General features: G+C 31.3%; 1 long non-coding RNA gene across 1 annotated transcript; it reads left to right on the forward strand.

Moving 5' to 3' along the window:
- The first annotated feature begins 795 nt into the window (after positions 1 to 795).
- LOC142332180 (uncharacterized) lies at positions 796 to 15,998 on the forward strand. Its single transcript, XR_012758206.1, has 4 exons — positions 796 to 869; positions 3,292 to 3,381; positions 8,473 to 8,559; positions 14,855 to 15,998. It is a non-coding gene; the product is annotated as an uncharacterized LOC142332180 (long non-coding RNA).
- The last annotated feature ends 9,243 nt before the right edge of the window (positions 15,999 to 25,241 follow it).

Here is a 25,241-nt window from a genome sequence, read left to right on the forward strand (position 1 = left end):
TGACACAGGTCAGTTTTAACAATGCAGGTTGACAGGACATTAAAGCGGTAGTTACAAGATCTCATAAATCTTTGCAGAGACTAAGCCGCGAAAAGAAAATTTCACTCAGTTCAGCCCACACTGCAGTGAGGAGAATGCTGAAATGTTGCCTGTATCGAATGCAGGTTTTTCATGAGCTAACTAATGTTGATTAATCTAAAATGTTCACTACTGTCAACGATTCAAGAATTTTATTAGAGGCAACATTAGTGTTTTAGATCAAGTGTTTTTCACAGATGAAGTGTAGTTTCACTTTGTTGGGTATGTTAATAGTCAGAAATATCGGACCTAGCATAATAAAATCCACACATTTTCTTTGAATCTCCCCTACAACCATAAAAATAGGTGTAGGTGTGCGGTTTCAAGACAAATAATAGGATCCTTGTTTTTTGAAAAAATTGTGGATGCAGCTGTCCACAAAGGTATTATCCAACAGATCATAGCCTTACTACAAGAGGATGAGCATGACTGCTGGTTGTATCAGGACATTGCCACTTGCCATACAGCTTGCTGTGATGGATCGTGATGTAAAATTAATTCTCTATTGACCAAAGTTGTGAACTTTTATAAAGATTTCCTCCAGCAATTTTCCTTACAACCTGCTCTTCTGCAACCATAAAAACAAATAGTACCAATAAGGAGGTTTTTTATATGATATTATGAAAAGGTGACTTATTTCAGCTATTATTAGTATATGTATATAGATTTATTAAGTAAAAATATGAATTTAATAAATATTGAATATGTCTTTTTTTTAGATTGGTGATAAACTTGTCTTAAATATATACAAATGCAATTTTTTGTTTCTGTCAAATGAAGAAAGAAAAGAGGTAAGAAAAACACAATAACTCTTCTAAATAAGAAAACAAAAGATAAGATACTATAAAGAAATGAGAAAGATAAGTTATTGTCTATTCTAGTAAGATAAAAAAATATTAATTTTGATGTATAAATGATAATTTTCATTTTTTTAACTGTAATAAAACATGATTTAAAATTATTTAATGTAATAGATTCAATAACAGAACATCTATTAGAAACATAAAAATAGTAAATTAAAAAAAAATGAAAATATTAGAATTTTACAAAAATGAAATCACTGATACAATATAAAAAAAAGAAAGATCTTATAATATGATAGATAATATTATTGAGTTTTTTACATGTTTTAGTGTTGGGAAAATATGATAACAAACAACAGAATAGTGTGTAGAAGAAGTAATGACTGTCTACTTGCATTACATATAAAATTCCATTTTAGAATTAACCATTCCACTTGAAATTTAAGTAAATAAAAACGATGTATGTAACTGCATGCAGTAGAATATATTCATTATACTTTTACAACATATAAGTACATTATTGTTTTTCTTGCTGTTTCTTAATGACCATTCTCAAAATCTTGTGGCGTTCAGTGTTACCTGCTTCACAGATGACAAGTGCATCTTTATCTGAAGATAATTATTAAAAGAAAAATTATTAAAAATGCCATCAACTCGGATGCAACATGTCCCTTAAAATCCATTTTCTCCCCTTACACCTGGATTTTTTCCCCCCTAGTTATGGAATTGTCAATGATGAACACGGACAAAGATTTCATCAGAATATTTCTTTAATGGAACAAAGATATCAGGGCCGTTCGAATGAAGCAATGCTTGCAGATTACTGCTAGTCTGTGTGTAGGGATGCTCCAGAACTCACTTACAAGAGGAAATCCAAAAACAAAAGACAACAATCTCATGAAGCACCGCATGATTCTCTTCAGACCCAACCAACTGTATTCTTTCATCAATTAGGAACTTTTAGAATGTAACTGTCATTAAAAAAATGTCCAATGGACTCTATGTTGTTGTTGTTTTTGTTTTTTTTCAGCAGTCCGATTTTTGTCGGAAAAAAATTACATTTGTGAAATTCATCGCCAAGTTATTGAGGTATATGTTGTGAATGTAATGTCACACCCTTATATTGTGTGTTGCACATCACAAAGTGGTGCAAAATGTTCAGAAACGGACAAGCAAATGTGAGTGACGAACTGCGTGCTAGGCGTCCTTCAACTGCAAACACAACGGGTAACACCGAAATCGTGAATGAAATGATCTTGAGTAACAACGCATTAAAATTATAGATTGCAAGTGAACTTAACATCAGTTATGGTAGTTTGTTTGCGATTATTCACGATCAGCTTTTACCGTAAGATGTGTGCACAATGGATGCCCCATCTGTTGACCGACGGCGACAAATATCAACATTTTGCATCTGCTCTTTTTTTCTTCAACGTTATTCCTCGACCGGTCCACAGTTTTTGAAACAAATCATCACAGGGGATGAGAGCTGGGTGCTTCATTACACTCCTGAGACTAAACGAGCATCACATGAACGGAGATACAAAAATTCACCGCAACCAAAAAAAGTGAAAACATTCCCATATGTTCGAAAGGTTATGCTAACAGTCTTTTTCGATTAAGAGGGACTTGTTTACAGTCAATTTATGCCCCGAGGAATAACATTCAATGCCGAATCTTACTGTGAGACTTTAAAAAGATTTCGTTCGATCGAAGACCCAGAAGATTGAGCGATGGGTCGTTTTTTTTTCTTCGCGAAAACGCTACTCCTCATTCAGCTCATGTGACAAAGGAGTTACTACAAAAATTCAAGTGGGAAGTGCGGTCTCATCCGCCTTACAGCCATGACCTAGCATCCTGCGACTACCACCTGTTTGGTCCTTTCAAGCGAGACCTGAGAGGGGAGCGTTTTACTAATGATGAATTGAAGGAAGCGGTCCTTATATGCCAACAAAATACAGTGAAATATTGCTACATATAAACTCTCAGTTATTTTAGAAAACCAATTTACTCCCTGACATGCTGAAGGTATGGAGTCATCAGTTAGTAAGAGGTGCAGTTAACTCTTTTACCCATGGCTCAAAAATAGTTATGTGAAACATTGCTAATAACACTCGTATATTAATATTGTATGAATACACAATTTAACTGGTGCATCCTCGTTATGATGTTCCAAACAAAGGTATCATCTGAAAAATAATAAACTTGAGAGTGAATAAGTCAAAATAAAATTGGGTTTATATTCTGTTAACTTGGCTTACTGCCAAATTATCAGCCAGTAATTTCTTTTTATTTTATTATATAGATATAATAAAAAATATATACTTTTAAACTAGAATAATTCTCTATCCCTGTTTCTATGATGTTGCATGATATATGTTTGATTGTATTTGTGTATTTTTATTTTCAGATTGAGTCATTCTTATCAGTTATTAATACTAAGAAACCAGAGATGATTATAAGTGGTTTCCTCCCATTAAGTAGACCACAAACGTTACAGGTACAATATCATATTTAACAATTTTTCATTACATACTAGATTTCACACTAATAAGATTTTGGAAGTAGAGAATTGGCTATCATGTGAAAATTTATTAGCATATATAAAATAAAACAAATTAAAGCTTATAGCTGAATAGGGACACACATTTGTAAATAATAAATAATTTCTTTTGATCTTTATTACTAAAATCATCTAACAAAAACACACTTAAAAAATATTCAGTCACATATTCTATCTGTTTTTAGAAATATGATCCATAGATTTCATGGTCATTATATGCATACAACACAAAAGGAATGTTTATATAAGTATATATCCTATATGGAAAGAGAACTGGAAGTTTAAATTGGCAGCTGTTCTTTCTTATTTATATTGAAACTTGATGGGTGCAAGCTGCATGTGAGTTATAACATACACTCTTAACTATTACTGACTGTGTGGTCATATGAATAGTAAACAGAAAAATTAATGCTATACATATATACAACTCCCGTTAAAGCCCAACAGGGCTAGAAAGAGGGGAATTGCTGTGGCGACTGGAACGTCACTAGGCAGGTGTGTTCCCCTCTGGGATTGGGATGTACATATATACACAGATATAACATTATTTATACACTACTATAAAAAATAGAAAAAGATAAACAAAACGCATTTTCTTTGAAATGTCCCTGCAATTTGTAAAACTATTACTAATACCTTACGTATAACTTTTATTTATAATGCCTGGCATAATATCTAAGTTGAAAGACAAGACAGTACAAATCATTTAATTGTAGTAAACAAGGATTTTGAATGTTTCTCGCATTCGAGGCTAAAATAAGTCCTAGCCGTCTCAATTATAAGGTGTATTCATTTTTTACATTTTTCCGGCTACACGTTCCTTCTAGACCCAAATCTTCCCGGATCTCCATCGATCGGGGCCTCCTCTATCTCCTGACCCCCCAACCCAAATCCCCCCCAAAAATCCTTTCTCGGCCAAATCCTTTTGTTTTTAGATGTTTCACGTCATCCTCGGCTGTCTGAACCCTTGCCTTAAAACACCCCAAAAATATTTCAGAACGCATTTTTGGACTCACAAAAATTACCTACCCCCCACCACCAAAAATTGTTGCAATCCTAGAATAAAAGTGGGCTGGCATTCCTGCCAAGTGTATATCAATACAGATGAGGTAAATTGCTATAAATGTTGGAGTACGGGACACTTATCCAGAAATTGCAAAGGTCCAAATCGCACCTCATTATAATACAATTGTGGCGGCGCCGGGCATCACGCAAAAGAATGTCTAGAACCGCAGAAATGCCTAAACTGCGGTAAAGTTGGACACCGGACCGGAGGCCGGATATGTGAAACGAACAAACAATGAAATTTATTCAACTCATCATGAATGGAATGGCGACGACACATGACTTCTCTTGGAAGAAGGCTATCGATCAAGATGTGGATTTTTTACTGGCTGTTCAACCAAATATCAAGTCGATTACCTCTGGCAACTGGTATACAGATGAATTGCAGGATACCGCGGTCAAATGTGTCAAACCGTTGGACGACCGTTTGTATTAAATACGGTATTGGTATTGTAGCAATGAGACTCTCTGTGTGCGTAATCATTTGCGGGTATTTCTAAACGAGCTGGAAGATACGATCAGAGCGTAAAAAAAACCGATAATCCTTACAGTGGATTTTAACGCTGAAGCGTTCGAACTTGATGGCACCAGATCCACGCGACGTGGTTACAAACTGGTGGCACTGTTAAATGAACTCAACATGGAGGTCGTCAATACACCGGGGATCTGCACATTCGCGGGTCGCGGTAGGGGCTCGGTAATCGACATTACGGCCATTTCGTGCAACAGTGTTGGGAAGCTAACTTCATGGCGCATACTACAGGAAGATTTCACGAGTGACCTTCTGGGAATCTTTTCTGAAGTCAACCTGGAACAACCGACGATACAACGAAGGAGACAAAGATGGAAGCCTTTTTTTTCCCTACATCCCTGGGCCGGACATCCAATTAAGTATACTCGGCCCAGAGACGTGTCTTTTGACTCTAAGGCGGTCTTCCCGCCCACCGGTTTTACACCCGGCACGGCAGGTCAACCGCCCCGGTACTAGATCTTTTCTTGCCTGCCTCTAATTCCCGCCGACGAGGGCAAAGCCCGGCTATGCCGTTCCCCACCCCCGCCGACAGAAACCGGGTCTGGGTCTTTATGCCATTTGCCTCAAACCGGTGCGACCAGAACAAGGAGCGCGCTCACCCCCAAAACCAGCCACGCCGGCCGGGTCTAGGTCTTTTAATTTTATCCCCGCGAAATGTCCCCGTCCCCTCGCCGAAACCTGCATGCCAGGGCATACAGGCTCTCAGAGACGGGGCTTTCCACCTATCCCTATTTACGATTGAACCTAACGATTCCTTCGTCGCGCCTCCTCTTCCTTAGTGCGAAGAACCGTACCGGCGAAATTGTTAAAAACGTTCCGGTTCTGCTCCCTCCTTAGCGACCACTCTACTATGTTATTCGCGTTCAGATTTTTGACTGCTATGAATTGTCTGTATTGTGCCCATCTTCGGCATTCGAACATCGTATGCTCTGCGTCGTCCACCTCCTGGCAGTAGTCGCAGTTGGGTGTGTCTCTCTTGCCGAATCTTTTTAAATAGTAATCGAAACATCCATGACCCGACATCATCTGTGTTATGTAAAAGTTCACCTCGCCATGTTGGCGATCCAGCCGTGCGTCCAAATCACTTATTAACCTTCTGCTCCAGGCCGCAGCGTTAGTCTCTGCCCATACTTCCTTCCACCACTGTCGGGTCATCGCCTCGGTCTCAGCTTTACTTCACCCTTCCGCTCTCGCTTTCCTGCTCTTGATCTGAAGTTCTATCGGCGGGACCGACGCAAGCACACATATAGCTTCATATGACAGAGTACGATACCCTGCCACCACTCCCAACAATGCCGTTCTGTGCATTCTTCGCAGTTTATCCTTGTTTCTTTGTATCCTGATTGCATCAGCCCAAACCGGCGCCCCGTATAACGCCGCAGACACCAGTTTCCGTTTGGAGGCCCCCGGTACTGTGTGTTCCACGAATAATCTCCTGATGGCTTTTATGGTGAGCCCTACTTTTTTGCACACATTTTCTATATGCCCACCGAACTTGAGACTTTTATCTATTGTCATCCCTAGGTATTTTGTATCCTTGACCTCAGTTATAACCTCTCCACGGATCACGACCCGAACGCCGCGCAGTCTTCTCCTACCCGTGAAGAGGATACACTTGCTTTTTGCCGGGGACACCTCCATGTTGTTGTTTATTAGCCAGTTGTCTATGAGTTGGAGGGAGCGATTTGCTTTATCCTCTGCATCACCAATTTCCTTATCTTCCACCAATAGTGCAATGTCGTCAGCGTAAGTGACTACTCTGACTCCTTCCGGATAAGGCAACCGGTCGTAAAAGATGTTCCATAGCAAGGGGCCTAACACAGACCGCTGCGGAACTCCACCGAAGACCGGAAATCTCACCACTCCCTCCAAAGTGCGAACCTCCGTCCATCTATCAGACAGGTAGCAATCAACCTGGTTTAGCAAGTGGTCACTAACATTCATTTCTCTGAGCGCTGCTACAATGGCCGTCCACGGTACCGAGCCAAACGCATTTTTGATATCTAACTGGACCATAAAGATGGAAGCCTACGATGATTCAATCACACGCCTTTGCTCAGGCGGTAGAAGGAAAAATGAACACAATAAGAGACAGATGTCCGGATGGGTTTCTTACTATTATGCCTGAAGAATGTGTTAGACTTAAACCACGACCAGAAAGAAGGAACATACATTGGGGGACGCCTGAAATCGATATACTGAGAGCATCAATGTGAGCTCGGAGGAAATTACAAAGAGCTGGAAGGAACAGGTTCGACGAGATTACGCAGGCTAAAATCCAGTTTAAAAATTGCCGCAAAGAATTTTGTGCAGCGGTCAAAGCTTCCAAAAGAGCGGCATGGAAGCGTTTAGTATCAGATTTGAAGACGATGTTTGGAGGAAGGCCTGCAGGATTGTTATGAAAAGGTTTGATGCGCTCCTCCTGCAGCTTACACGGGAATTCAGCAGTTCATCAGCTGAATCAGATTCAGCAAGAGATCGAAAGGCTATTTATTATTTGAGCAGGTGAACAAGTGATAAAACCAGAGTTTGACAGAAGATGTTTTTTCATGGACAAACTTCAACGGGCAATTACCCTTATTAACCCCAATAAAAGTCCAGGTCCTGACGGGGTGCCAGGTGTCCTGCTAAATGATTTGACTAAGACACACCCATGGACAGTTCTAGAAGAATTTAACGAAGCTCTGGGGAGGGGCAGCTTCTCCAGAACATGGAAAACCGGTAGTTTACTGTTAATTCCCAAACAACAAATAAAGAATAAGGTGCCAGCACTCCGGCCTATGTGTCTTCTACCGACAGTAGGTAAATTATATGAGCAGTTGATAGCGGACAGAATGGAAGAAGAAATTAAGGTGATTGGTTTGTTTTCGACCGTGTTGAAAACAATCGTAATTATTTTGATAAGTAGTTATTTAGTGATGAGACAACCTTTCATACATGGGGGTAAGTTAACAGACACAATTATTGTATTTGAGATACTGAAAACCCCTAAACAGTAATCGAAAATGAAAGGGACTAAAACAGCATTGTAAGTTATCTGTGGATGCGTATTACGCTGTCCTTGAGAAAATACAGAACAACTCTTGGAGATATTTCCTGTCGACTGAGCCTCTTATCACTCAACAAATTACAAGCTAAATGGTAAGGCAAGAATTAGCCCTTGAAATAAATTTACTTTTGGAGTAACAGATATCCTAAATAAAAATAAAAAATTGTATTACTCATTAAAGCTTAGAAAATCCAAATCATGCAATGAGGTTCTACATCGGGTGGTACTGAGGTAATTTAGGCATTGCTAAGTACAGTGAACTTGACATAATGCTGTAGGCAGCAGAAGCCAGTCACTGGTTCAGCAGTGCATCCTCCCTCTGCACATGAACTACTTTCTAAATTTTAACAATACAATTTACAAAATTATTTTTAATTTTCAGATGATATCTGGTATTTTAACTTTTTTAATAATTCTAGTCCAGTTTAGAATCACAACAATGAAATTAACAGCACAATCATTAAATGAGGTAAGTTAACAGAAAATATATAAAATATGAGATTTTAAATTTCATAATAATATAAAAAAAGTCAGCTATTTCAAAACATATAATTCATAAAGATAATTTTCTAGATTATAAAACCATTACCCAGTTCCTTCATCAATGATGTTTTAATAAAAATTGTCAAGAAATGGATTAGAAAACCCATTTGTTGTATAATGAAATGGTATCTTTAATCTGGGTTGAGTTTATTCATTTATTATATACTATGTTGTTTTTATCAAGTTTAGTGCATTTGAAAAATTTCTATTGTACAAATGTATCTAGTGTTCAGAGTTTTAACATACTATATGTAAAATTTACAAATTGTGGCCTAAATATGTAGTTCTATCTGGAAAATAATGAGAGTAAAATAACTATGTTTCTTTGGGTGAATTTAGAGATGGCTGTTCAGGGTCACTTACTTTGGGATCTCAAACATACAAAAAGACCCTACTCATTTATGTTCTGGCCTTCGCCAGGTTTGCATTACTGTTTTTGTTTTTGTATCTTTTCCCCAGTGCCTCATCACAAAAATATGCAAACAAATTTAGAACATGTCAATACCTGATGGCATAATGTATTCTGTATGAAGCTTGGGAAAAGTGCATCAGAAACACATCAAATGTTGAAGTATGACCACTGAACGAATGACAGAATGATTGTAGGAGTGGTAGGGCTCTCTAAATGAATCGTCGATGAAATTGTGACAAGAATTACACATACAAAAACTTTGAGCAAAACTTCCCAAAAATTTGACTCTTAAATAGAAGGATTGTTAACTCTGCACATCAGCCAGATTGTTTGACTTAGAGTGAGTCTAAGGTTTTGGATGTAGTGATCATATAAGATTAATTGTGGGTATGCTAATACGACTCAGGGACAGAAAGCAAGGACTTCAAATGGCACACAACTGCATCACCTTGCCCAAAGAATGCATACAAGAGCAAATTGAAAATCAAATCAGTAATTTTCTTTGATTCTCAGGAGACTGTCCGTAGAAAGCTTGAGACGCAGGGCCAAAAAAGGTGAACCAAATTTTCTATGTAGAAGCTTTTTGGGGAAAAGAGTTTAGTGTGTTTGTGTGTCATCATGGATCATCCATCATAACAATGGACTATGCCATTATCTGTAGATATGAGAGAGTTCCTGGCCAAAAAAATCCATTACAGTCCTACCACATCCACCCTGTAGCCCCAACTTTGCACTTTCAGATTATTCTTTATTTTCCAAACTGAAAACTCAATTGATCGGTCATCATTTCAATATACTGGGAGAAACATTCCACAATGTAAAACATCTGGGAACATCCAAAAAGTGACGATGAAGGGATCTGAACACAGTAATATGGGAAGACTTCAACCGCTGCTATGAAGATTGGTAAAGGCATTGGGAGTATTGTGTTCATTCTCAAAAAATATTAGTACTTTGAAGGGGATAACATTGCTTTGTGAATATTTTCAATAAACATTTTTTATAAAATAATTCTCATTATTTTCTGGACAGGCATATATGTCTATTTTTAATAACATGATTTGTAAAGGTTGGTTCAAATATGTATAAAGTTTGTTTTGTGTTCTATCTATGATGAATGAAGTTTAGTTTTTACTCTTCTTTATCGGTCACATAATTTTTTTTAATAATTTTTGTGGTTTTGAAAGTAATATAGTAATGTTTCCTGAAAATATTAATCTTGTATAAATGCTGGCTGATGTATGTTAAAGTTCAGTATTTTTTGTTGTGTTTTTATGTAATGTCATGAATGCATTATTAATGTTCTATTAAAACACCCACAAGTGTGTGTCATTTCAAAATATGAGGTAAATATTTTATGCTGTTAATGTCTTCACTAAAGATGTCAGCTGGGTTAGATGTGTTTAATAATGAAATATGTTAGAAAATATTTGTTTTGGGAGCGATAAGATCCGATGAAAACCGCATATGCCCAATTTCGATCGATTACAATACTTTCCCTTCTAGAGCTACTGAGACGGAAAAGTAAAATTAAATAAATAGGAAGTAACATTTAGATTGATTTTTAATCACAAATTACTTGTATCTCAAAAAGATATTAAATTAATAAATGTCACTGAATTTGATTATGATCAATAACAACACGTTCCCATAAGTAACTAATAAGCTGTTACTCCAGTTAAGTAAATCTTTTACCACTTAAACTAAACTTAAATCAATTAAATATTCAGAATACTCCAGCTTAGTTAAAGAGAAAGGCTTCAAATGATATAAAATGACATCTGCTGACCAATTAGATTTACGAATATAAGTAATCCATACAGCCGAGTCAGAACTACAAAAATTTAATCGATCAGATTTTCAGACTAAAAGTGCAAAGTTTTAATCCATTATACGTTTAATATAGACCAATCAAGGAAGAATTTAACAAAATGATTAATCTTCTTTCGTAATAAAAATATTATGATAAGATATATTTAATCAGAGAAGTATTAAAAAATTATATTTATTCATAGAAACAAATCCACAGCAGATCTAATTCTGGTATGAAATAAATTAAGATAAACTCTTGTCATATAAAATCTTGATGGGACTGCTGAACCTATGTCAAGTGTAGTAGAGGGTGGTATACTCAAAACTTATAAAAAAGAGCAGTTATATGATTCTTTGTTGATGAAATAAAGCTTTGAATCAGCATTGCAAGTGATGTTTATGAATAAAATACTTAGTAACACCAGACTTCTTTATTCTGTTAAATAAATTTTAATACAATTCTCTAATCCATAATTCTATTAATATGCATTTTCTCTATTAACTCTGAAATTAAATAAATATTTATATCATAGAAAGTATGTAAATTAATGGAAAATGGTAAATTTACATCACTAGTGTATTCTCTCATCGATTGGTATCAGGAAGTAGAAGTGGGCATTTCTGTTGTTTCTGCTAAACGAAAACGAACTGTTCCTTAAAAAAAAAACAACTGTTTGCACAAACTGTTGGGAAAAAACAAATTGAACATTAATCTGTTAAAGTTCAAGATTTATTTTTCCATTACATTTTTAAATTGCTTGATTTTTGCATTAAAAAACAATTTCTTTTATGTTTCTCAATACATTAGGTGCAGAAATTTTCGGTTGACACCAGCAAATACCGTGTATCATTTTATCGCAAGATTTGACAGTTTTATGAGCCTTTTATTCTGCACTTTAATGTTACAGCATTTCCATGGCTAAGATTTATTTGATTTTGGAAAGTTCGATCATAGCAGTTAGCTTACGGTTTATCTAATATTGTTAAAACAAGTTTGTAGGACAAATGTACTGCTGTTCTCAGCAAACAGTTTAACAGTTTAATTTTTTTCATTAACTTCCGTTAGAATGAGCTGATAGTTCTTTTTGATGATTTAACCTGTTTGGTTTACAGTATTACTTGTTGCGCGAAAAAAGCAGTTTGTAGCGAAATGAGACAACAAATCCGTTTTTTCCTGAGAAATAATAGTTTTGTTAACTGTTTTATATTTTCCTACACATTTCTATCAGGAAGTGATTTTTTCATGCAAAGAATACCCAGTTATCCGCTTAAACACAGAAAAAGCTAGAATTTGTTGCAAACCACAATAAATTTGAAGCGGACGTGATTACGCAAACCTACGTAAATTTGAAAGAAGAAAGAACAAAGGAGAAGTGACGCGGGAAATTCTACATTACCAACGAACATAGATCTGAACTGCTAATTACCAAATCAAATCGTAATGTTTCAATTCCTGATAATTCATCATCGCTTATATCGTCACCGCTAATGTTTAAGTCGCTATCATCACTAACCATTTAAGTTTAACATTTAGTTAATAACGACATTTGCAATGGCATTATCAATTAAAGGTTCTCGAAACAACTAAGATGTTTTTATTTTCTTGACATGGTCGCACCTTGATTTGTAATCGGCATTCGTAGTTGAATTTGCTCGTGCTTCAGTTAATACAGTAGCGTTATCTACTTTAAAACTAATATTTTTTTCACTATGTACTCTTTTAAAACCGCCTAAAACTTTTCAATCGAATTTAATTCTGGAGAATAAGAAGGCAATTTCAAAACACTTTGACCTTCTCGGCTAAAACTAAACTGATTTTAAATAATGTAACACGCGGCTTATGTAGTTTTATTAAACTGTAGAGTTCTGGTTTGAACATTGTAACCTACTCCTAAATGACACGATATTTAGTATAAGTCATGTCTACTTTTCGCGTATTCGAATTCGGAGCGCGGTTCAATTGCATTTATGGTACGAAGCATTATCTATGACGACGACCGAATTAGAGGGAAGATGAGGAATTGATTTTTGTTTTACACACCGTTCGTAATTAACAGAATTCATATCGTCACGGTAATCTCCTATTTTGGTATCAGATTTAAATATAAGAAACTCGTTCTTGACAAAACCATTTTCGGAACTTGCACGAACAAGAACGCTTGCCTTTAAAAATTGGAGCAGCAAGGTTGCAGTCTGAGCCATCACACCACGATATCGGTTTGGTATCTTGCATGTACATAGGATTCGTCTGTCTAAATTATACGGACGAATCGTGTAAGTTATAACACGTCAGTGTTTCGAATGCGGTACTCTTTAATAACGTAGCTTCAGTTGCCGATTTTCTTATTTTTGTCATCTACATTATTTCTACATTTCATTACTTTCTTTTTGTTCTTGTTTATTTTCGTGCGGTAGTTCTTGCGTAGGACTTCATTCATGCTGTTCATTGTTCCTTCTAAATCCTTTTTACCCTCGGCTAGAATTACTATATCATCAGCAAATCGTAGGACCTTTATCTTTTCACCTTGTACTGTTACTCCGTATGTAAATTGTTCTTTAACATCATTAACTGCTAGTTCTATGTAAAGATTAAAAAGTAACGGAGATAGGGAACATCCTTGTCGGACTCCCTTTCTTATTACGGCTTCTTTATTATGTTCTTCAATTATTACTGTTGCTGTTTGGCACCTGTAAATGTTAGCAATTGTTCTTCTATCTCTGTATTTGAACCTTAATTAATAATACAAACGATAATTAATTAATACAAACAACACAGCTGTGTTTTCAGCTACATGTTTTGACCTGTATAGACATGATTAATACTAATCCATGAAGGCTCACTCTTCAGTGAGCCTTCATGGATTAGTATTAATGACTCAGTATTATGACTTCATATCTAATACTGAAGAGTATTAGATATGAAGTCATAAAATCTGAGTATGATATGATTTAATTCTTTGCCTACTATTGTTTATTTATGGCTTATAAATTATGTTAACGAAGTTAAACAATAAAAAATGAGCTAACAAAATACAATATAGGAGCTTAAAATGCTAACTATGCGTTGAAAAATGAAAAATCCTTTAATTAAAATTAAAATGTTTTTCAAAAACGGGGGGTGGTAGAAAGATTCTGAGTTCATATTCATTTTCAGCATCAAAAACAGATTAAAATCATGTATCGCACGTTAGGAAATAAAAATTATGTTTATCAGTGTTATTGAACAGCTTTTAAAATAAACTACAATAGATTTTTTATTATACGGTGAAAATGGTAAAAAGTCAAACTGAATCTGAGCTAGCTTTCACACTACATTAAGCTTCTTTATAACCAGCTTCTTCTGCCACAGGAAGACCTGAGTGTGTTTGAATATGGTACCGAGGTTAAATTTAGATTTTGAAATATCTTTATCATTTATGATATGTTATAGAAGTTTTTGTATTTAAATTATGTTTGTTAATTTAAAATGTTGTTTTTATGTGGTTTTTAATACATTTCAAGCCGTTCAAATTTATGTTCTTTGTTGTTTAAGTGTCTTTTTCTAGTTTACAAATGTGTTTGTGCAACTGTGGCTTGTAACGATAACAAAGTAGAGTGCTTTTATTTGTTGTTTAGAGTGTTGTGTCCTGTTTTTTCAGTGTAGAATCTATAAAAGTCTGTCTATCTCAGGTAAAATAAATTTTTGTGAGTTTTAATGTTACATTTATTTTGTTTTATTTACCATTCTGTGTGCAGCGTTCATGTTAATGTAAATGTTATGAATTGTTTGTTTTTTCTAAAATTCATATAGGTGTTTGCCTGTTTTAAAATAAACTGTACTGTGGATAATCATGTATGTTAAAATATGACAATTACTTTCTTTCTGTACATTTTTGTAGTCTAATAGAATAAATGTCTATAGATTGTAATGTACTATATTTACTTAGAAACAGTATTATTTGTTTTTTTTTTTTTATTTTTATTTAAAAAGAGTAATATAAATTATAATTTGTTTCAGTTTGACAATAAAAATAACACTATGTAATTCTCAAATCTCTGAATAATAATTAAAAAAATTATGCTCTCAAAACAAAATACATGTGTAACTAAAATTTATACAAGAACTTAGTATTTCATATATATTTATAAAGCGATATTCAGCATACAAAAATTTTTATAATTTCAAAATTCAAGTTACTGAATTACAAAATGTTTTTAAGTATTTCTATACGCTTCAGATTTTCATATTTTGCAAGTATGCTCATTTCAACATTTAAAAATAGAGTGACATAAGCTAGAAGAGGGAAAAGAAGCTAATATGAGAAAAATCTACTAATATCAAACATTAAATAAATGAAAAGCAAAGTTATTTTACAATGTGAAAAGATTTTGTGCATGTTGTGCGGGCAGTAACAAAATAAAATCTACACTCCTGATATCAAAGATGTTGCGCTGATTTCCCTGACTTCAAGAAGTTTCCGTGTTGGAAAGTTTTATGAATTAATGGGTTTAATTTTTTTTGGAAAAGCAGTGCTGTGCCAATCTTGTTTATATATAGTTATAATCAGTGAGAGTTATTAAGTGTAATCATATGAAAATGCAAACTACATTGATTCATATTTTAAAAAAAAAAAAAAAAAAACATTTGATTTTCATTCAATAAAATTATCGAGTTTTTTCTTGAATCATAAAGGTAATCATAAAGTTTTGATGATTGTAAAATCTGTAATGAAAAAGTTTTTGAAATCTTCATAAAAAAACAAAGCACCAGCAGATGAAAATTTAATAAACATCAGGAATAAACAAAGAAAAAGGAATTGACATGCCCTTTTGGCTTAGGAAGGCAATCAATTTAAAGTTCAAGATATACTGGGGACAATGTTAAAACAGTGAATAGTAAATAAATTTGTCCAAAAAAAGGTGATTGTATAATCTGAAGCATTTACTGAGCATACTAAAAGAACATGTCAAAATAGATTATACGCTTATTCCAGTCATTTACTGGTAGCTTCAGATGATAATCAAATGGACATTATTAGCACATTGTGTTATTACCATTACATCACTCTGTTATGTAGCATACATTAAAAAAAAAAAAAAAAAAAAATAGGTAAAAAAAACATTAAACTTGTTATACAAATTTAATATAATTATATACATAATACCACAGTTTGTTTAATAAATAATAACAGTTTTTAAAAATATATTATTTTTATATCAACTAGTTTAACGACTTAAGAAGTCATTCATGTTTATATATATATAAATATATATACATATATATATATATATGTAAAGTAAAATAATTTATTATCCTAATCAATAAATAATTTACAATTTTACAACATTTACACTATACATAAAATTATAGTAAATGATCTAACAAGAACAATTTCATTATTAATTTTTTTTACGTTACGTAAGATAAAATATAATTCACTAAATTTTATATGCATCTTTCACGTTAAGAACTATACACAAAAATTTTGTATAATATATTTAAATACAGTACATTTATTAATTACATTTATATAAAACACAAACTTTTACATTTTATTTTAACATTTCTTATTATTATTAGCATTACTTATATTTATAATAAATTTATTACGTTTTCATAAAATAACATTTATTACACAGTTCTATACAATAGTATACACAGACAGTAATGAGAAAAAGGCTCTCTTTTACGTAACATGTATAAAATACTCTTTACATAATATATATGTATCTAATAAACTATATTTTTAATTTTTCTACTCATAATTATTACATAACAGTGTTTAAATTTAATCATCTAAAAAATGAAATAAATTTGAATTTAAAAGTATTTATATGTGCACAAATATGTTAAGTAAATGTTGCATATGTCAATGTTCCCAAACTATTCATCCTGAGATCAGTATTATTTTTTTTTAATTTTACATTTTTATTTGGTTTTTATACTTAACTAATAAAATTATTATATCAATTAAAAAAAAAAAAAAAACGGATGCAGCAAATTATATGATATGGTTCCTACTTGCTAATGCACTATGCAGATGCTTTTTATTTTCAGAAACACATCGCATAGATGATATTACATACCTACAGGTTATCTAGCCGATCAATATATAATTTGGTTGTTCTAAAATATTCTGGCCATTCTGCATCTTGAATTTTCCAGAACTTTTTGGCATTGCTAATAAAAAAAAACCCTGATTTGTCAATCTTCCTTTAGTTCAATATTAACAAACAACAAAAAATTATTACACATATAAGATATGGGAACTAGTACTATTTGCCAAAAGATGAAAGCAGTTGCAAGTCTTAAAAGTTTGGAAAACACTGGTGTATGTATTTGTAAAAACAATTATTAACAATTGCAAGAATATTTTTAAAAATTAGTTAGAATTTCATAAAAACAATATAATTTTTGATAGTGTTTATTAGAAAAGTATGTAACTGAAGATATATTAAGAATAAAGTGGTGATTAATAATAAAAATAATGAGCAATTCATTAATTATATCATTCCAATAGTACACAGTCTGTACAAAATGTTCAGACTAACCTGTGAAAATGGAACTAGTGGTGTAATCTTGTGGGTAAGGTTATAACTTGTTGAGAGAAGTCTTGTGAAAAATGTAACTAAAGGATTAAATGTAAGTTACTGATTTCTGTTGTATATCTGTTTTTGTGAAGGTACTTTTGTGCATATTGTCAGATTAAAAAAAAAAAAATGGAATAATATGTGAACATAAAATGTGTTTTTTGGTTGGAAAAATATGCTACAGAAATGTTTGAAATGATGAGTTAGGCACTTGGCGATGAAGCTATGTCTCATTTGAGTGGTTTGCTTGTCTTCATGATGTCAGATGTTAGAAAATTATTTGAAAGAAAAAAGGCCGGCAACCAAAACCAGCCTCTCCTCTTGAATTCAAGTTTCCTTTTTGATTTTTTACGTCAAATGCATGTGCGAATTACTGTTGTTATCTACCAAGATATTCTGAAATAATTAGCAGACCGAAAATGCGTGTGATCACATTTTTTTTATAAAACAAAGGATTGGTTTTACAACATGTGCCAACTCATACAACCATCATTGTGTGGTAGTATTTGGTCAAACAGCAGATGATAGTGCTGGACTATCCTCCATACTCCAGATATAGTCCCTGCAAACTATTCTCTATTTTCTAAAGTCAAGATGCCCTTCAAGGGGAAATAGTTCAGGTCAATAGATGCTATAAGTGTTAAGGTTAAGTTCAGGTCAAAGTGTTATAAGCATCATAAGTCGTAAAAAGGTTCTGTAGGGTTTTGATAACCTTTATGTCTGATCTAAATGTTGTATCATGTTGAAGGGAGATTACGTAAAAGCTTAAGTATGAATAAACTTTTTTCTGAATTTGCTGTTGTTTTTATAGCCTCAGTCCTGACATTTTTTTGTATTTCAAACAGCTATATTGAATTACAAACAACTGAAAGCTAATCTACATCTTACGTTTGATTCTTGAATTAGGATTCGTATTTATTATGAGTCAATTTTTTTTCACTAAATATACACAAGTGAGAGCTTATGTAGGAACTGTAGAGGGCAGTGAGCTGTGAGCTGTGAGGAGGCTTTGGTTAGACTTAAGATTTGCAACCAAGGCAGTTTGCTGTGTCGTTTACCTGTACAAAAAGCCACTTCGGTGACATGAATACTTCATTTGAGACCAGCTTATGGAAGCTGGAATTTAATTATCTAATAGCATGCCTGAAATTTTAAAAATGTGAATTTTTACATACTGTGATTTATAAGTTGCTATATTGGTTATGATTATGGAAATGTTAATAGTACTATTTCACAGAAAAAATACATTTATCTGCTTAATTATTTGTATAATCTGGTATTTTAAGACAAATTATATTTATCTGTAGTAGATAAAATTTGGTAATAATTTTATAAATTCATAACATTTCAATTTTTGTTGAGGTGAGGCAAGATTCTTAAGTAAAAATAATTTGGTACTTTTTTTGTTTGCAATGGTTGTTGCTATAAAAGTTATATTTTTGAATAAAATAAAATTTAAAAAATGTAACATATTTTCCATCCGATTTTCTTGAAATGTCACATGAAAATATTTTTAATATTATCGTATTTAAAATATCTTTAAATTATATATTTAGTTTATAAACCACGTATTTTAACTACATTAATATTAACACAAATTTTTCCCCTGAAAACTGCCTCTGATTAAGCTAACAGGATTAAAATTGCATATCCTTTTATTTGTACATCTTTTTGTATATAAGTTCAGATTACAACTTTAACAATTTATGAAAACACAATATTGGTTTTTCACCTCAAAAATGGTGAAACTGGATTAAGAGTGAATTTCATAATTCTTATATATTTTACAATCAAATTACAACAGACGGTAACATTTGATTTAGAAGGAATTAAAATCTACTTTGTTGAAGTTGGTCCAACAATATCTAAAAAAAGAAGTTAGGGATTTCCAGATCTAAAAGGTGAAAAATACGAATATTTATGCATACTAAATTGAAACTAAAAATTTCTTATAGATGCTAAATATGAAATTATACGTAAATGATTTTTATTTCCTTTGAAAACATTCTTAAGAGCAAAACTGATTAAAGAGATTTTGTATTTCAATAGTGCATATGAACGATAAACTTTTAATATCAGATCAGTTATTTATTCGTAGGGAGAATATATTTAAACTAAAGTGTGTAAAATGAAAAATGAAGCCTGTCTTTGAAATTTTATATCTCATCAGTGAGAAATCAAATATTGGATAAATGGTTTGTTCTTTTCTTAATAAAGTAATTTGTGCTATCATAAAAAACTATTTCAAGTTGTTAATAAAGAAAAAAGTAACCATTTTTTCTACAATCTTTCACGTAAATTGTTTTTAAGACCACATAACTCATGCGATTTAAAGAGAAAAAAATGTCCTTTGGAATAGACATTCTATGCACTAAAGTCTTAAATATGAAATCAAAATTCAATTTACATCACAAAGTTATAAAAATTTAATCTTAATGAAATTTTACTATTTATGAAAAATCAGTTTGTAAAATTTTTACTGTTTATAAAGCAACTACAAGGTTTATCACTGACATTATTTAAAGTTATTTCAAAAGATTCCTCATCATAAAAATGGTAATTTAATACAAAAAACTGAAATAACAAACAAATTATGAAAATAGAAATGTATTTTAAAGATTAAAGAAATTTTTTTACAGAATACATCCTACACATTGAAGAATTTCTTTCATCCTGGAATTTGGAATTCTTTTTTTACTTACATGATAAGTATAATATTTACATGAAAAAGATCTATAAGTAAAAAATTATTTAAAAAAAAAATCATAATTGTAACCATATATAAAACAAAATATAAACTTAAGATTGAGAGAGAAATGATTTCTAATTTGTAAATCCTCAGTGAAAGTGTTTACAACCCTGTCATTTAAAAATTTAATTTACGCATTTCTTTAATATTGTATGCTAAAATTCCAATGTAATATGTAGATTAAATCTACCTAGACAATCGAGAACTTATACTTGAGAATATGGAAAATTGTTTGAAATGATATATTATAAATTACAATGGTACTGTTTGATTATTGCCAATATGTCAAAATCCTAATAAACTGTGGTAAATGACAAATACCTAGAAAATTAGTTTATCATATATTTTTTATTTTTTAAACACATATAAATATACATCAAGGAAAGGTACATTTATTTACATCATCTAATTTTTTGATATAACAAAACTAATATAAAAATATTTTAAATTAAAATCATTAATATTTGATCTGATTTTATATTATATAATATGTTAAATTAAAAAAAAAGTTAATTATTTAAAAAAAAATCATAAAAAAAAGATCCTTTAAAACTAAATTAAAAAAAAAAAAAAAAAACAGCGCCAGAACAACAATTGATGCTCCCAGCAATAGTCTCTGAACATGCATAACGTAAAATGAAAGCTAACTTGAAAAATAAGGTAAAATTTGTAAAATTCATTTTAAAATAAAGTGTAATGTAGTTGATTTTAAAAGTTTTCAATGTTTTTTTTTTTTTATTATTAATATTATTTTTTTTTGTAACAATGTATACTAGATCTATTTAAAAAGTTCCTGAACTTGTTGTATAGCACATAAGTGGACAGGGATGTAGTCAACAGTGTTGCATAGATAAACAGTGAAGTTAAGGCTGTCTCAGATACGGTACAAAACTACACCTCATTCAAATGTGATGAACAAGTGATGCGGCTACCTACAGACCCAACCCAGAAAGCCGCATGGGATATCTGGAAACTTCTGGAATATTCATTAGAAAATTTTTTTTATTTTGTTTCAGGCTGTTAATATTAAAAACTGTTTATAAAAAACTATTTTGCGTTGCCTAAATAATAATTATCATAACATGAAAAATTTTGATTTTTGGGGTGATTAAGATTAATGAGCAAATTATAAAAATTAAGTCTTATGCTAAACAAAGTTTTACTCAATGGCACCAGAAGATGTAACAAATATATAATAGCCACTGTTTAAGGTACATTGCATTCTAAAAATGATTTATTTGAATTAAATGTTGTGTTTAGTTTTACCCATTGACATTAGTCAATAAACTCATGTGAAATGTCAACAAAATTGTCTGTAGTTGATAGTTAAATATGTAAAAATTGCAAAAGTGTAAAAAATGTTAATTAGTTTATGTCATGGATCCTTATAGAAAAACTTGAATTGTAATTTTTTTAACCACAGTTTATATCACATGGCCAGCAAGATAATTGTATAATTGTGTAACATCTCCTTATCATCCAAATTATAAACGATGATGAAACATGAGTCCATAGGCAATATATTGAAATAGTATATTTTTTATTTGCTAGTACACATGGGTTTCTTGAAGCAAAGAAATATGTACAAGAATTAAATACAACAGAATCTTTGAAAATCATCTCAAAGAAATTTAATGCATGTACAAAGATATTAACGTGAAAAGTTTTGCAATATAGTATATAATAAAAGCTTACTGTATGAATATTTGGAATATAGTACATATTTAAACAATTTGGAGTTTACGAATGCCGTCTTTTATTGGAAATAATCAATAAATTAAATGAATAAACTTAGCACAGATCAAGTATACTATTTGTCCATGAAATTAAATTAGTTTCCAAACATTTCAAAATGAATGGCTTTAACAACAGCACAATCTGCAACATGATGAAGGAACTATAGTAAAACTCTTGCATCTGTACTTATCATATCCAGATTGTTTTATAACTGGAAAATATAAAAAAAAAAAAAAAAAAAAAATTGTATATACCTTTACTTTCTTCGATACTCTAGAAAAAAATTAACATTTTTTTGAACTCATTAATTAATTTTATAATATTTCCTAATTTTACTTAAATAGACCATGATTCCCAGAGTGTGCGCCTTGGTGCCAACTACCCGCGAGGAGCTGTAACTTCCTCAGTGGGGGTGGCGCTAAATATTATACAATTTTTATATTTTCATTTTCAATTTAATGTCAGTTAAATAAATACACATTTGTCTAATTACAAATTTTTGTGATCTAAAATGTGTTTTATTTATTTTTATCTAACCTTTGCAAAAAATTATTGGTTATTTTGCAAAATGTATGTAGAATTTGACATAGGATGATTCAGCAAGGATGCCGAGAATCTAAGAAGTTTGTGAACCACTGGTATAGATGGACTGAAAAATTCAGTAACTTTTACAAGTTTTCAACTTCTATGAAAATTCCATTAAATATTATATTAAACATTACTATATTATATTTTTTAAGTAATTAGGTAAATTCTTAATGATATAGACATTTTTTTCATTTGTATCTCTGTATTCATAACAAACTGTTGTGTAAGAAAAGTGTTATTATAGTTACTTAAGTTTTCATTCATTCTGATGTATTACTGCCATCGGATATTTGTACAAATGTTAAATCTACTGAACTGTCAAAAAAAAAGAATCATAAATAAATAAAAAAAAGCGGAAAACTATTATATAAGAATTGAGATGAATTATTATGGGCTTTTGCGGCAAATTTAAAACTGGATCAATTGTATCAGATATAAAAATACGATTAGAATATTTTATTGATAATTTGTAATTTTTAAGTTTATCCTACAATATCATGGTATAATTAAATGTTTTTAATTATTGAGGTTTATTTCAATTAACATATGATAAATATGTGTACTACTTTTTTTAAATAAAAATCAATTTTCCTGATATCAGAAATTATTCTATTTCAAGGAAAATGTCCTAGTCGCACTATTCCAGTTTTGGGAAGTTTTTATCATCTATCTTAGTTCTGAAAGCTTTTGAAAAGTAAAACCTCAAGAATTTTGAGTGAATTGTTTTGCTTTCAATTTGTATCTTTCTTTTAATGTCCAGTGAATTTTTTGATAAACTTTGTATAGTTTGTATTTTTAAAGACAAGTGTAATATTTCTAATAGAAAATTTTTAAACTTTATTTTTTCCCAACATTCATAGCTTAAAAATAACACATTTTAAAAATATTGTTTTAAATATTAGATTTCTAATTATGTTCTCCAGAAACAATAGGCTGACACTCAGTTACTTTTATTGATGATAGATGAATTTTGTAGCATATGAATAACATGACAAATGACAAGCCTGACTGGAATTCAAACTCATAATCTTCTGGATGAAAGATGTTACCACTCCTTAAATTGGCAGAGTTGTAACACCATCAGGATGTTACTAGATTGTAAAGAAAACTTTATTATTTTATAGTAATAGATTGCTATAAAATAATATACTGTTTGAATATGTTATAAAATTTTTTATCCACGCTTTTGCTTTGAACAAATTTACTAGTAAAATATAATATCAGAGCAGCAAAGATCCAGTAACTGGAATCAGTAGGTTCAAGGATTAAATATTATTTTTTCTCATGTTTTCTAACGCAGCAACATAATTAAAATTGTCTTATGAATACTTATTTTCTACAAATTGAATGGAACCTTATATTTTCAATCAACACTTAACCTACTTTACAGACTACTAGTAATAAAAATAATGTAACCTATAAATAATATTAAAAAATAAACTTTTTATAATTTAGTAACTAATAGAAAATAATTTATTTTTTGTTTTTTAATATTTATTTTATAGTTGAAGGTGAAAAAATAATGTATCCCTGTATAGTCTTCAAAAACATTTTTATAAACATATTGTTTTTCAAATTCAATAATTAATAATTACAATTATTTTATCACAGATACGAAAGAATCACAGAATAATTAAACAATACTTTCATACTGGTAATATAATAATAATAACAATAATAAATAATAATTAATACTTTCTTATTATAGGCCTTAATACAATTGTATTAAATAAAACACACATAATAATATATTTAATTAAAGAAACTGACTAGACAATAAGATATAATTATATCTGCCATACCTTAAACAGATTTATTGTTAATATATATGTTTTATTTAAAGGGGGAATTAAGAGGCCAGACTTTACAGTATAATCACCTAAGTGCCATTTAGATATAATGATTAAATGTAAAACAGAGTCCTGAGACATATAAGCAAACAAGCAGGGTTGTTCCAACAAACAATGCAAAATATCCACATTAACCTAGTTAGCTTCTTTCTAAAACCTACAGAGTATTATCGGTAAGAAGAAATTCAGGGTAAAAGAAGTGATTGAATAAAAAAAAAGGATTTCTGTATACATAGAAGGAAGAAAAAATGAGATGACCAGACTTAATTGAGAAAAATGAGATTGATCTCAACTTCAAACAATTCCTCAGGAGAGTGGGGTTTGTAACACTTACCTGCATCAAGAAAAAGGGATGATCAACAATTTTGAACTGACCAACTCAAACATATGCTGCATTAATTACGTTTCTACAAATATTAAAGAGATAGAGTTCTTTAAGGAAAATCCTTATCCATTACCAAAATTACCTGGAATATAAGAGGATTTAAATATGTTATAAACCACATATTCACCCAAAGAAATATATTACTTAGTAATAATTTAAACATAATCACACACTAGTGTAATTATATCTGCTTTTTTCCTCAAAGGATAAATATTTTAATAATTTTTTTTTAGATTTATTTCTTCTGAGATAGATAAACTAGATTTGGTAAAAATATTTATGACTGGGTATCTTGACACCAAACCGTTAGAGGAATTGTGGTACACAAATCTGAAGAATGTAAACTTGTAAACTCTGAATCAAGGGAAGATATATTTCTGGTAAAAACACACACACAAAAAAAAAAACAAAGCATACAGCATAAGGCCGAATAATGCAATTTATAATTTGGTTATTGCATTCTGTTCCTTTTTGATAAACATTAATTAGAGCAAAAATTAAACAA

Source organism: Lycorma delicatula, chromosome 11 (genome assembly GCF_047948215.1).
Source record: "Lycorma delicatula isolate Av1 chromosome 11, ASM4794821v1, whole genome shotgun sequence".
Lineage (NCBI taxonomy): Eukaryota > Metazoa > Arthropoda > Insecta > Hemiptera > Fulgoridae > Lycorma > Lycorma delicatula.